This window comes from Nyctereutes procyonoides, unplaced genomic scaffold (genome assembly GCF_905146905.1).
Source record: "Nyctereutes procyonoides isolate TBG_1078 unplaced genomic scaffold, NYPRO_anot_genome, whole genome shotgun sequence".
NCBI lineage: Eukaryota > Metazoa > Chordata > Mammalia > Carnivora > Canidae > Nyctereutes > Nyctereutes procyonoides.
Window position 1 is genome coordinate 539,424 of NW_026575045.1, and position 13,138 is coordinate 552,561.

The following is a 13,138-nucleotide window of genomic DNA, read 5'->3' on the forward strand; positions in this document are numbered from 1 at the left end:
TGCCCAGAGTAACATTGGCATTTTCACAATATTAATTCTGCCAATCCATGAGCATGGAATATTTTTCCATCTCTTTGTGTCTTCCTCAGTTTCTTTCAGAAGTGTTCTGTAGTTTTTAGGGTATAAATCCTTTACCTCTTTGGTTAGGTTTATGCCTAGGTATCTTAATCTTTTGGGTGCAATTGTAAATGGGATTAACTCCTTAATTTCTCTTTCTTCAGTCTCATTGTTAGTGTATAGAAATGTGACTGACTTCTGGGCATTGATTTTGTATCCTGCCACACTGCCGAATTGCTGTATGAGTTCTAGCAATCTTGGGGTGGAGTCTTTTGGGTTTTCTATGTAGAGTATCATGTCATAGGCGAAGAGGGAGAGTTTGACTTGTTCTTTGCCAATTTGAACACCTTTTATGTCTTTTTGTTGTCTGATTGCTGAGGCTAGGACTTCCAGTACTATGTTGAATAGCAGTGGTGAGAGTGGACATCCCTGTCTTGTTCCAGATCTTACGGGAAAGGCTCCCAGTGCTTCCCCATTGAGAATGATATTTGCTGTGGGCTTTTTGTAGATGGCTTTTAAGATGTTGAGGAATGTTTCCTCCATCCCCACACTCTGAAGAGTTTTGATCAGGAATGGATGCTGTATTTTGTCAAGTGCTCTCTCTGCATCTATTGAGAGGATCATATGGTTCTTGGTTTTTTCTGTTGCTGATATGATGAATCACATGGATTGTTTTATGAGTGTTGAACCAGCCTTGCGTCCTGGGAATAAATCCTACTTGGTCATGGTGAATAATCTTCTTAATGTATTGTTGGATCCTATTGGCTAGTACCTTGCTGAGAATTTTTGCGTCCATGTTCATCAGGGAATTGGTCTATAATTCTCCTTTTTGGGGGGGTCTTTGTCTGGTTTTGGAATTAAGGTGACGCTGGCCTCATAGAACGAGTTTGGAAGTACTCCATCTCTTTCTCTCTTTCCAAACAGCTTTAGGAGAATAGGTATGATTTCTTCTTTAAACGTTTGATAGAATTCCCCAGGGAAGCCATCTGGCCCTGGACTTTTCTGTCTTGGGAGGTTTGTGATGACTGCTTCAATTTCCTCCCGGGTTATTGGCCTGTTCAGGTTTTCTATTTCTTCCAGTTTCAGTTTTGGTAGTTTGTGGTTTTCCAGAAATGCGTCCATTTCTTCTAGATTGCCTAATTTATTGGCGTAGAGCTGTTCATAATATGCTTTTAAAATCGTTTGCATTTCCTTGGTGTTGGTAGTGATCTCTCCTTTCTCATTCATGATTTTATTAATTTGAGTCTTCTCTCTTTTCTTTTTAATAAGGTTGGCTAATGGTTTATCTATCTGATTAATTCTTTCAAAGAACCAACTCCTGGTTTTGTTGATCTATTCCACAGGTCTTCTGGTCTCGATTTCGTTGCGTTCTGCTCGAATCTTTATTAACTCTCTTCTTCTGTTGGGTGTAGGATCTATTTGCTGTTTTTTTCTCTAGCCTCTTTAGGTGTAAGGTTAGCTTTTGTATTTGAGTTCTTTCCAGTTTTTAGATGGATGCTAGTATTGCGATATATTTCCCCATCAGGACTGTTTTTGCTGCATCCCAAAGATTTTGAATGGTTGTATCTTCATTCTCATTAGTTCCCATGAATCTTTTTAATTCTTCCTTAATTTCATGGTTGACCCTTTCATCTTTTAGCAAGATGGTCCTTAACCTCCATGTGTTTGAAGACCTTCCAAACTTCTTGTTGTGATTTAGTTCTTATTTCAAGGCATTATGGTCTGAGAATATGCAGGGGACGATCCCAATCTTTTGGAATCCGTTCAGACCTGATTTGTGACCCAGTATGTGGTCTATTCTGGAGAAAGTTCCATGTGCACTTAAGAAGAATGTGTATTCAGTTGCGTTTGGACATAAAGTTCTGTAGGTATCTGTGGAATCCATCTGGTCCAGTGTATCATTTAAAGCTCTCGTTTCTTTGGAGATGTTGTGCTTAGAAGACCTATCGAGTGTAGAAACTGCTAGATTGAAGTCACCATGTATAAGTATTATTATCTAAGTATGTCTTAAGTTTGGTTATTAATTGGTTGATATATTTGGCAGCTCCCACATTCGGGGCATATATATTGAGGATGGTTAAGTCCTCTTGTTGGATAAATCCTTTAAGTATGATATAGTGTCCCTCTTCATCTCTCACTACAATCTTCAGGGTAAATTTTATTTATCTGATATAAGGATGGCTACCCCTGCTTTCTTTTGAGGACCATTTCAATGGTAAATGGTTCTCCAACCTTTTATTTTCAGGCTGTAGGTTTCCTTATGTCTAAAATGAGTCTCTGTAGACAGCAAATAGATGGGTCCTGGTTTTTTATCCAGTCTGACACCCTGCACCTTTTGATGGGGTCATTAAGCCCGTTCACGTTCAGAGTTACTAAGGAAAGATATGAGTTTAGTGTCATCATGATACCTATTCAGTCCCTGTTTTTGTGGATTGTTTCCTTGGACTTCCTCTTTCTTTTACAGAGTCCCCCTTGATATTTCTTGCAGAGCTGGTTTGGAGGTCACGTATTCTTTCAGTTCCTGCCTGTCTTGGAAGCTTTTTATCTCTCCTTCTATTCTGAATGAGAGCCTTGCTCGATAAAGTATTCTTGGTTGCATGTTCTTCTCATTTAGGACCCTGAATACATCCTGCCAGCCCTTTCTGGCCTGCCACGTCTCTGTGGAGAGGTCTGCTGTTAATCTGATATTTCTCCCCATATAAGTTAGGGATTTCTTGTCTCTTGCTGCTCTAAGGATCTTCTCTTTATCTTTGGAATTTGCAAGCTTCACTATTAAATGTTGAGGTGTTGAGTGGTTTTTATTGATTTTAGGGGGGGATCTCTCTATTTCCTGGATCTGAATGCCTGTTTCCCTTCCCAGATTAGGAAAGTTTTCAGCTATGATTTGTTCAAATACATATTCTGGACGTCTGTCCTTTTCAGTGCCCTCAGGAACCCCAATTAAATGTAGATTTTTCTTCCTCATCCTGTCACTTATTTCCCTTAATCTATCCTCATGATCTTTTGTTTGTCTCTTTTTTCCTCAGTTTCCCTATTTGCCATCAACTTGTCTTCTATGTCACTCACTCGTTCTTCCACCTCGTTAACCCTGGTCATTAAGACTTCTAGTTTGGATTGCATCTCATTCAAATGATTTTTAATTTCTGCCTGATTAGATCTAAATTCTGCAGTCATTAAGTCTCTTGAGTCCTTTATGCTTTTTTCTAGAGCCACCAGTAACTTTACAATAGTGCTTCTGAATTGGCTTTCTGAGATTGAATTGTAATCTAAATTTTGTAACTCTGTGGGAGAGAGGACTGTTTCTGATTCTTTTTGAGGTGAGGTTTTCCTTCTAGTCGTTTTGCTCAGTGCAGAGTGGCCAAAACCAAGTTGTATTGGGAAAAGGAGAAAAAGAGAGAAGATAAAGAAGGAAAGAAGAAGAAGAAAAAAAGAAAGATAAAGGAAGAAAAAAAAGAAAAAACGGTGGGGGGGGGGAGCAAACAGGAATCAAAAAACAAACAAACAAACAAAAAAACACGGGGGAGTATCCTCTGATTCTGTATACTGTAAGTCCCTCGACTTCCCCTGGAACTTTCCAGTGCTGCTTGGTCACTAATTTGTTTTTCCCCTGTTCGTCCAGCTGGTCTTCTGGGGGAGGGAGCTGCTGTGCTGATTTCCAGATGTTAGCACTTGGGGGAGTTGCTCAGCCCCTGCCTGGTGCAGGGCTCAGTGAAAGATGTTTAAGCTGTTTGTCTGGTGAGGCCACTGTGAGGCTCAGTGGAGGTTGTTTACCCCGTTGGGCCCCAGGAGGAACAGCCCCAGTGGCTATGGCAGCTCTGGAAGCCTGGATTCAGCCTCCGCAGGAACTACGGGGCTCGGGGCTCGGGGCTCTCGGTTCTCCGTCCGCAGGGCCTGGAGGCTCCGGGGCGGGGCCGCTGATCTGCTCAGCTCGGGGCAGGAGCGTCTTCGCTGTCCTGGGCCCTCCCGGCCTCTGCCTGTCCCGGGGGAGGCCGGATCCTGGGCTGTGTCCCGGCGCCCTGTGCTCCGGGGCCTGCGCTGTGGGATTCGCGCTCCCGCCCCGCAGCCCCCTCCGCGGAGCCGCCGCCCGAGCCCCTCCGAGCTGCTCCGGCCCCACCGTGCTCGCTGCAGCCCTTAGGGAGCTCGGCGCACTCTCCCGGGGCGCAGGTGTCTGTTAGTGTCCCCGGGAGCCCGAGGGCACCCCCGCCCTCCTGGGTCCTGCTCCAACTCCCTGCGAGCCCCTTTCCGCCCGCCCGGGAAGGTTGGTGCAGCTCCTGCTCCTCCGGGACGGGGCTCTCCTGTCCTGGGGACACTCGCCCCGGCCTCAGCCCGGCTCCTCGCGGGGCCCCTCCCCCTCGGAGGCCTTTTGTTCCTTTATTTCTTTTTCCCCGTCTTCCTACCTTGATAGAAGCGCGAACTCCTCTCACTGTAGCGTTCCAGCTGGTCTCTTTTTACATCTCAGGCCGAATTCGTAGATTTTCAGGATGATTGAAGGTTATCTAGGTAATTTGGTGGGGACAGGTGACTTGGGGACCCCACTCTTCCGCCGTCTTGCCCTGCCCCCCTCCCTCATCATCACCCATCTCATTAGAAGTCTTAATTTGTTGGGAAGTGTCAAATTCAAAATGAAAAATTTAAATTTACCAAAATCCCAATCTTCATTTTCACTCTGATTTTACCATTGGTATCAAAAACTGTCAGTTGTTTTCCCTGGAGTAATAGAATCACTTCATTTTTGAGAAAATGTCTGATAAATACCCAAGTGTGAATTGTCTGTAGCTTGTCTGTCAGTCATTTTTTTAAATGAAAATCATGTTCCTTGACTCTGACACAAAAAGATCACAAACGTTTTTCCTGAAGACAGCAAACATATTTTAGCAAGGAGTGCTTTATATGTATTTCCCATATTTCCCATTTCATCATATATAATATTAAAAAGATACGTACTTAAAGGTTTAGATTTACTAACATTAATTCTTATTACTGAATATTTACAAAAATATTAAGCAAAACTAGATTTTTAAAAAGATTTTATTTATTTATTCATGAGAGACACACAGAGAGAGGCAGAGACTTAGGCAGAGGGAGAAGCAGACTCCATGCAGGGAGCCCACTGTGGGACTCGATCCTGGGACTCCAGAATCATGCCCTGGGTGAAAGGCAGACGCTATACTGCTGAGCCACCTAGGTGTCCCTAGATTTTTTTTTTAATCACAAGTGCATTGCAGTGAGGATAGAATCACTACTAGTGTAGTTTGAGTCTACAGCCTTTGAGTCATGCTAAAGCATAAGAACCTTTAACCTGGTAGTTCTTGCACTATGAGTGTGTTCACACAGTGCAAGAAGCAGCTAATATCAATATTATAAAGCAAATAATTTTTACATTGCAGACCCCTGAAAGGATGTCCAGAAACTTAAGAGTCTGGACATTTTAAGGACTGATGCTTAAAGGGATTTTTAAAAAACTTTTATTTATTTTTTATTTGAAAGAGTGTGCATGAGCCAGGAGAAGGACAGAGGGAGAGGGAGAGAGGATCTCCAGCAGACTCCCCACTGAGCTCACAACTGGAAGCTGGGCTTGATCACACTACCCTGAGATCATGACCTGTGTTGAAACCAAGAGTCAGCAGCTTAATTACCTGCTCCACCCAGGTGCCCCTTAAAGGTATCTTTTGGTGTGACTTTGCGTTTTTATCCTTTGCATTTGAGTTCCACAGCAGCTTTTCAGAGGAGGTTTCTCTCATCTTTGCTGCCAGCTATTTTTCTAGATGCCAAGACAACGTTGATTACTATTGCCATGTTACTTGAAATCAGGGCTGCCCATTTGCATGGTTGATGAAAAACTTCAAAAAGTCATGGAAGTTGAGGTTATGTTTAAGGCTGTAGGAATTCAATGGGAAGATATATGTGAAGTACTTACTGCAGGCAGGGCCTGACACATTAAGACGCTAAAGTGTCTTTCATGCAGTGGCTTTCAGGAAGCATTTGTTGAACTAAAGAGTCTATTTGCTGCTCCATTAGCCTCTCTTCTGTCCACTTCTATCCAACTGCGAGTACTGAGATCCACTACCTTTAGGCCAGGTGACCAGACCACTCTTTCTTTCATTAAATCTATATCCAGTGTGTCTGAAGAGAGATGCTTGCTCAGTATTCGACTCATTTTTTAAATTGTAGTTCTATCCTATTCTCTATGTCCCCACCTATACTCTAGGTATACCCCTATCTTAAATCTCAGCCAGCTTTGCTAGGACCCTGATGCCTCTACATACCTTTTTAATACCCACTGCTATTACTCCTCCATATCTATCAGACATCCAGGACAAGAATGCTGTCCTAACCTGTTCCTGTGTACTGCCTGCTGACATCTCCACTGTCCTACTTACCCACTAGGTCAGCATTGATATCTGCCTGAATGCTGCTTGTTTGGATACAGATTTGTTCTGTCCTCCCTACCCAGTCTGGGGCCAGCTATAGAAGATAGATTGGTTTCTGTGAGCCTAACCTAACTACCGCCCTATTTATTTACTTCCCCACTGGTCTCTTCACATTAGTTAGGAACCTACAAGACATCTTATTATTTTATGTCCACTATCATCATCTTCATCATCATCATTTTTGTCAATGTTGCAAGCAGTTCTAAGAAAAGCCCTCAGTGAATCTGAGCTAGTTTTTCTTTTGGACCCCAAATGACCTAATGAATCTTAAAACTCTAATAAACTCTTAGTATTACTTCTCAGTAGGTGTTAATCCCATTTTGTGTACTTGCTTTTCTGTTATATCACAGATATTTGGAAAGATCATTGTGACTTGAGCATAAATAAACAAGGGCAAGACTAGTCAGTGAGATGAGTTATGAGGCTCTTCAAGAAATCTAGGTTAGAGATCCTTAGTGGCCAAGACTAGGGAAGGCAATAGTGTTGTACACAGATGGAAAAACTAGCAAATACTTGAGGTAAAATCAGGTGGTCTTAAATAATATGTGGGTTAAAACAGAGGAGACATTTTTCTTTCTGGTTTGGACTCCTGGTGGACTTCAGTTCCACTGAAGATAGAAGTACAGAGAATCACGGCTTCTGGGGGAAGATGATGGGAACAGGGTCAAGGTATCTGTAGAGTATCCAGGTATAGTAAGAAAATTGGTAGTATTTACTTTGTGCTCTAGGTATTGGACTATACTGGAAATATATTGAAGTTGTCCGCATATAGATTATAACTGAAACATGTAGAAGGATAGTATTGTCAAGAGAGACAATTTAATAGAAAAGATGAAGGAGCCTAGAACTGAGCATGGAAGTACCCAGAATTTAATAGACATTCAACAGTAGGGCCACAAAGATACTGAGGTAGCATGGTCAACCCTCTTTCAATAAATTTTATTGGTAAATCACTAAGCATTCAAATCTTTATCAAACCTTATAAAAGACTCTAAGAGGGGAAAAAAACCTGAAAATTAAAATGAGGTAAACAGAATTCATAGGATTTTTGTGACCCACACTGATGCATATTCTGAAGCCATTTCAGTATTTCTAGGTTTTTATCAGAAAAAGAATATCTCATTTAGAATTGATATTAAACAGAGTAAGCCTAAAGAGAAGGCTATAAGAGTTAACAGTACAGAGTCCAAAAGGTAGAATAATAATGAGCCTGAAGAGATGCTGAGTTATTTTACACTCTTTGGAAGGAGACAGATAAAACTAGTTAGTGAGTTGTCCAAGAGAGTTGGTTTCCTTTGGCACAATCTGGTATCCCTCTTACCTGTAGAAGGTAGTGGAGGTAGAATGGGTACAATGGTTTAAAGAGGTAGGGCTGAGAAGACTGGGAACCCTTAGCCATAGTAATTGCAACATCTTAGTAGAGCTCCCTTCAATCATTAGCCTCAACACTTCTTGACTCATGCTCAGTACTGGGACTATTGAGGGAGAGACTTTTTGTTTGCTCACCTTCATCTACCACTTCCTAAACTCAAACAGACTACTGATATTACCCATCTTTGTAGACAGATCATTAGGCCATACCAGTGAAAGCAAAAATAAAATCTCACACTATTATAATAAGGATAACATAATGGAATTGGCTTGGCTGTAATGATGATGTCATAATAATCATAGTTCTCATTTGAGTGTTTCTAGGTGCCAGGCCCTGGGGCAAGTACTTTATGTGCATTCTCTCATTAAATCCTTGTAATCCTACACATAATCTTCACTTCTAAAGGAAAACAGCCCCAAACTCACATATTCAAATACATTTATTTCTAATGTTGATTGTCCTTATGTGTATATGTCAAGGTAATCTTGAATTTGTCTAGGCTTTAATTTGTTGGTTGCATCTTTCTGCAGTTGCCAACTTATATGTCAAAGCCTGAAACTTTAGTTTGTAGTTGATGGTTAGAGATACCTTTCCTTTTACTTTAGTTTAGGAAAATAGTACTCCTCTAAACCTATTTGAGCCCAACCCCAAATTTTATTTCTTTAAAAGCTTTGCACTATGGCATTATAGAATTCTGAGCCCAGCTATTTTGAAGACATTTGTGATTCTATAAAGAAAAATCACTAAGGAATCACCAAATCAGTAATCTTGTAATGGCAGTTTCTGGTTACATTTCTTTAATACATAGAGGATTATTAGCTCTTTGGTGGGGGAAAAAAAAACCCGTTGCTCCTTTGCTTTATTGCATAAGCTTGTCAAACTCAGAGAAGTACATTTAAAAATGATTATTACTATTGGTAAACAACATGGTTCCTATTTACAACTTTTTCTTTTAAGGAGTTGTAATCTTTATGGCTTTGTTTTGGATTACTTTGAAAATTAAAAAAAAAAACCAAAATAACAAAATAACAGTGTTACATAACCAAAGTTAACAAGAGTGAATGTGACTTGGCTACATTAAATCTTGAGATCCATCTCTGTTTCCACAAGTTTCTCCCTTTACATCCAGTGTGTACTCCTTTTCTCATAGGCTAGTCCTCATGATTTATCTGGGATTTTACCCAACCAACCTTCTTCAGATGTCTGAGAGGAAAGGGGCAGGATAAAATTGTTATCCTCAACAAGGAGAGTACTATAGTCCCCCAAGACCAGAATTGACGGATATATACAATAAACAAAATGACATCTGCAGGACTGGTTTCTTTTTTATCTCCTCTTTTCTGACTATGGCATGTGAGGTTTTTTGTTGTTGTTGGCTGTTTTTCACCATGTACCCCACTAAAACTGGTACCCTCACTCTTCCTTATTCTCCTGAGCAATATTCTCCATAACCACAGCTTCAAGGACCATACACGGATGACCTCCAAATTTCCAAACATTTCTCCTCTTCAGGTCACATATCCAGGCTGCCTATTGGACATCCCTCTGGATGATCTTGATATAACTGAAATCCAACATGTGTCTTTTGTTGAATACTGGGCATGCATAGGATAGAACTCCACAAAACTAGGCAGAAAATAACTGCATGACTGGGGGGCTCTGAACTGAACAATTCTTAGAACTCATGAATAATTCATGATTAGGGTAAAGGATTGTCCATTTTCTCTGAAGTAGGTGTAGCAAGTTGATCTAATTAGGCCATCAAGAGTCATGTGCTACCTATCCACAGAGCATCAGTTCTAAAGGTGGAATATTGTGCTGTAAACACTTGAAAATGATATGTCCCCACTGTATTTGTATTTCTCTCAGCCACTCAATCTGATCCTTCCTCTCTCATTTGAATATAATTGAGGAAAACCAAAGATGATGAGCTGAGTTGAGTTTCATGGTTAACTCTTAACTTCCTTAAAGGATCTAAGCAAAGTGCAAGTGGATGCAGTTTTGTGTATACTTAGATCTACATGACACATCTCTCCAGCATCTCTAATCCTCACCAATGCTGAGAGCCAAGTGCAGGGTCATCCAGCTGGTGAGAATAAACAGCCATTCAGGGCTTTTGGCTTGTGAGTCACAGAGAGGTGCTTGGAGTACAAAGAAAGGCAAACACATGGCAGCTCTCTAAAGCCTGTTTCTGGAAACCTAGCAGGAGGGAACACCCATTGTTCAGAACTTATAAAGTATTGAGACTGCAGTGGGAAATGTATGCTTAGAGAAGACCAAACTTTTGATGGATCAGAAATTGAAATGCTTGTAATTAAACTGGAATTAAACCAGTGGTGATAGAGATTTTTTGAGTCAAAGGATATAGAGGCAGGAGAGCAAGAAAACAGGACTCAAGATCAAGGAGTTGTCAAGTTCAGTTGGATCAGGAATTCTCATAAGAAAGCAAAACAAAACACTAGAGAAAACCCGATTTCCCCTGGGATAGACCAGACCATGAGAAAAAAAAATATTGCTGAAGTTCCTTTGCATGAAGTGAATCTATAACTGTATTCCTACATGGCAGTGGCCATCTTAATAATCCAATGTAGTACATACAATCGCCAGATTCTAGTCTGTCAAGGAACCTCATAGTGACATCTTTCTATGGAAGCTTGTTCATGCCTTAAGCCATTTTAGATTCTACACATCTATGAAAGAGCTCAGGAAATTACCTAAATCCAGCACTACATTCACATGGGAGTAAAAGGTTTCCTTCCCTTGTCCTGCACTTCAAGCCCTGCCTATCAGGAACACAGAATAAAAGAATTTTGTGAGGAAACATGGGTGTCCTTACTATGAATCCAGTCGATAGTCAGCACCAGCACAGCACAACCTGTTACCATAGACACTGACACTGGACCTAACACTGTTTAGGCTCCAGGTAATGTTCATACCTATCTTGTGCCCTGTGTCCTAGAAAAGGTGATTATATCTGGGTCTCTGTTGCTGTTGGAGAAAGAAACTACTCTGGAGTGAAGACAGACTTTGGACAGCAGAAACCCTTAAGTACGAGAAAACGTATTGAGTGATTTATCGAGTCCCTCCTTGCAGATAATATGAATGCATATTCATTCTTGCATAACCCCAGTGTGCTTTCCCACTAGTACTGAGTATCCATTGTTCCTGCTAGTCTTTGTGTTCTGATCCATGGTTCCACAGATACTCCCAGACAAGTGTGGTATTCATAGCAGTTGCATATGGTGGCCATGGAACATTTTGCAATATCTTTTAGTTTCTAGAATATTTATTATATTACTGTAAAATTTATATACCTATTACATCAGTCACAGGAGTATCATTGGGCCAACAGCAGAACACTGAGATGTGTACAATAAAAATTAATATGCATGTCTTCGATAATTTGCTGACTTCCAATCATATGAAAACCATATATTTGTACATATTTCCCATTTTGTCATTTTAACAGTGACATATGTCAAAGAAAGAGAATAAGACATATTTTTTTACAGTGTGTTAGCTTGATTGATAAGTTAAATATTGAGATATGGTATGCTGGCCTCCAGCATTTTTTCTGGATTTTATAGATATGTAATAGTTTGCCATTGGTACAATAGGATTTTTTTTTCTGATTTTATAGATATGTAATAGTTTGCCATTGGTACAATAGGATTTTTTAATATGCAGAAAATGTGAAAAAATGGAACACTTCACGAATTTGTGTGTCATCCTTGTGCAGGGGCCATGCTAATCTTCTGATTTTATAGATATGTAATAGTTTGCCATTGGTACAATAGGATTTTTTAATATGCAGAAAATGTGAAAAAATGGAACACTTCACGAATTTGTGTGTCATCCTTGTGCAGGGGCCATGCTAATCTTCTCTGTATCTTTCTAATTTGGGCATATGTGCCTCCGAAGCAAGCACTCCAATTTGAGTCCTGCAACCATTACTCCTGGGCTTTGTTTGGCCACACTTCCCAAGTGACCAAGAGTTAGATGACCTGGCTTACTAGGAGTGACATTTCAATAAGGAAAAGAAGTTATGTCACCTTAGCCTGAAAATATCTTCCTATTTACTCAGAAAATATTGTTATATGCTTTTGGTTCTAGGATGCAGTTTCTTTTCTAACAAGGATTTTCTTTTCCTGAAAAAAAATCAAGTCATTTTTATTCTGCCTCTTATGAAGTCTTGTCACTGAAATCTCCATGCCGTGAGTTGCAATACAGAACATGTGCAGAATAAATTCTGGTCTTGTGCAAAGATTTAGGGAAATCCTCACTTTTCAAAGGTCACTGCTTGGTGTCTGTGACACTTTATAATAACTTCCCCTCTCATTTAATATTGTTTATTGCATTTTGTGTGGGGATAATAACATGGGATGTCAGATTATTGTTTGCCAGTCTACACAGCATACACAAACATATCTATGTTTATAATGAATTTACCTCTGTAAATAAACTATGATAAAGAGAGGGGAAAATGTAACAAAATGTTAATATTTTAATAACACTGGGGGCTGATGTAGTGGCCAGGAAAAAAATTTCTATCATAGTATGAGTAAAAGCCATCCATTAGGGCAAGTTGCCTAGAATAGAGAGAAGATAGTGGGTCGTCCTCAAGAGCAAATGACAAAGATGGGATCCCATCCTGAAGAAGAGTCCCACAGCTAGGATGGATGGTCTATGACTCTTACTACTCTTTATTTTCAATGCATTTCCATTACCAAGGTACCTGAGCTTTTAGGTTCCAGAATGGGAGCCTCTATCCCCTCTTTCACATAGAGGCTCAAAACTATCTGGACCTGTCCTGCTGCTTGATTTTGTTCTTTATTATTTCTTAACTAGTATTAGGATAAAGATTTAGACCTTTCTTCTGAAGTGAAGGAATCTTGAGTAGGTCTTTGAAACCAAGGTCAATAAGCCTTGCCCTTGAAACCATAATACCACTGCTAAAGATTATTTGTTCCAGATGTGCTTTGGAAACATAGGATAAACCACTTGGAAGATGATAAACTTTAAGAGAGAATATAATATATGGCTTTAAAAATATATATGGTTTTTCCTAAATGTGTTGTGTGAAGCACATTATGTCAGTAAACTAAATGAAGCCTGGTTTCTCATGAACTTAGTAGCATTAGATTTATTCATAACATCCAAGGTTTTTTAAAAGTGGTTTAAAATTAATTATATTTTGAGAAACATTTGGCAGTACACATCATTGGGAGATAATTATAGACACCCTCCATTAAATGTCTTATAAACCAGACTGATTTCC

At 40.1% G+C, this 13,138-nt stretch overlaps 1 non-coding gene and 1 pseudogene across 1 annotated transcript; both read right to left on the minus strand.

Moving 5' to 3' along the window:
* Window positions 1–11,554: 11,554 nt before the first annotated feature.
* On the minus strand, window positions 11,555–11,653 carry LOC129509306 (U6 spliceosomal RNA; annotated as a pseudogene).
* A 28-nt stretch (window positions 11,654–11,681) lies between these two features.
* LOC129509315 (U6 spliceosomal RNA) lies at window positions 11,682–11,788 on the minus strand. The gene has a single exon (XR_008664335.1). It is a non-coding gene; the product is annotated as a U6 spliceosomal RNA (small nuclear RNA).
* Window positions 11,789–13,138: the final 1,350 nt, after the last annotated feature.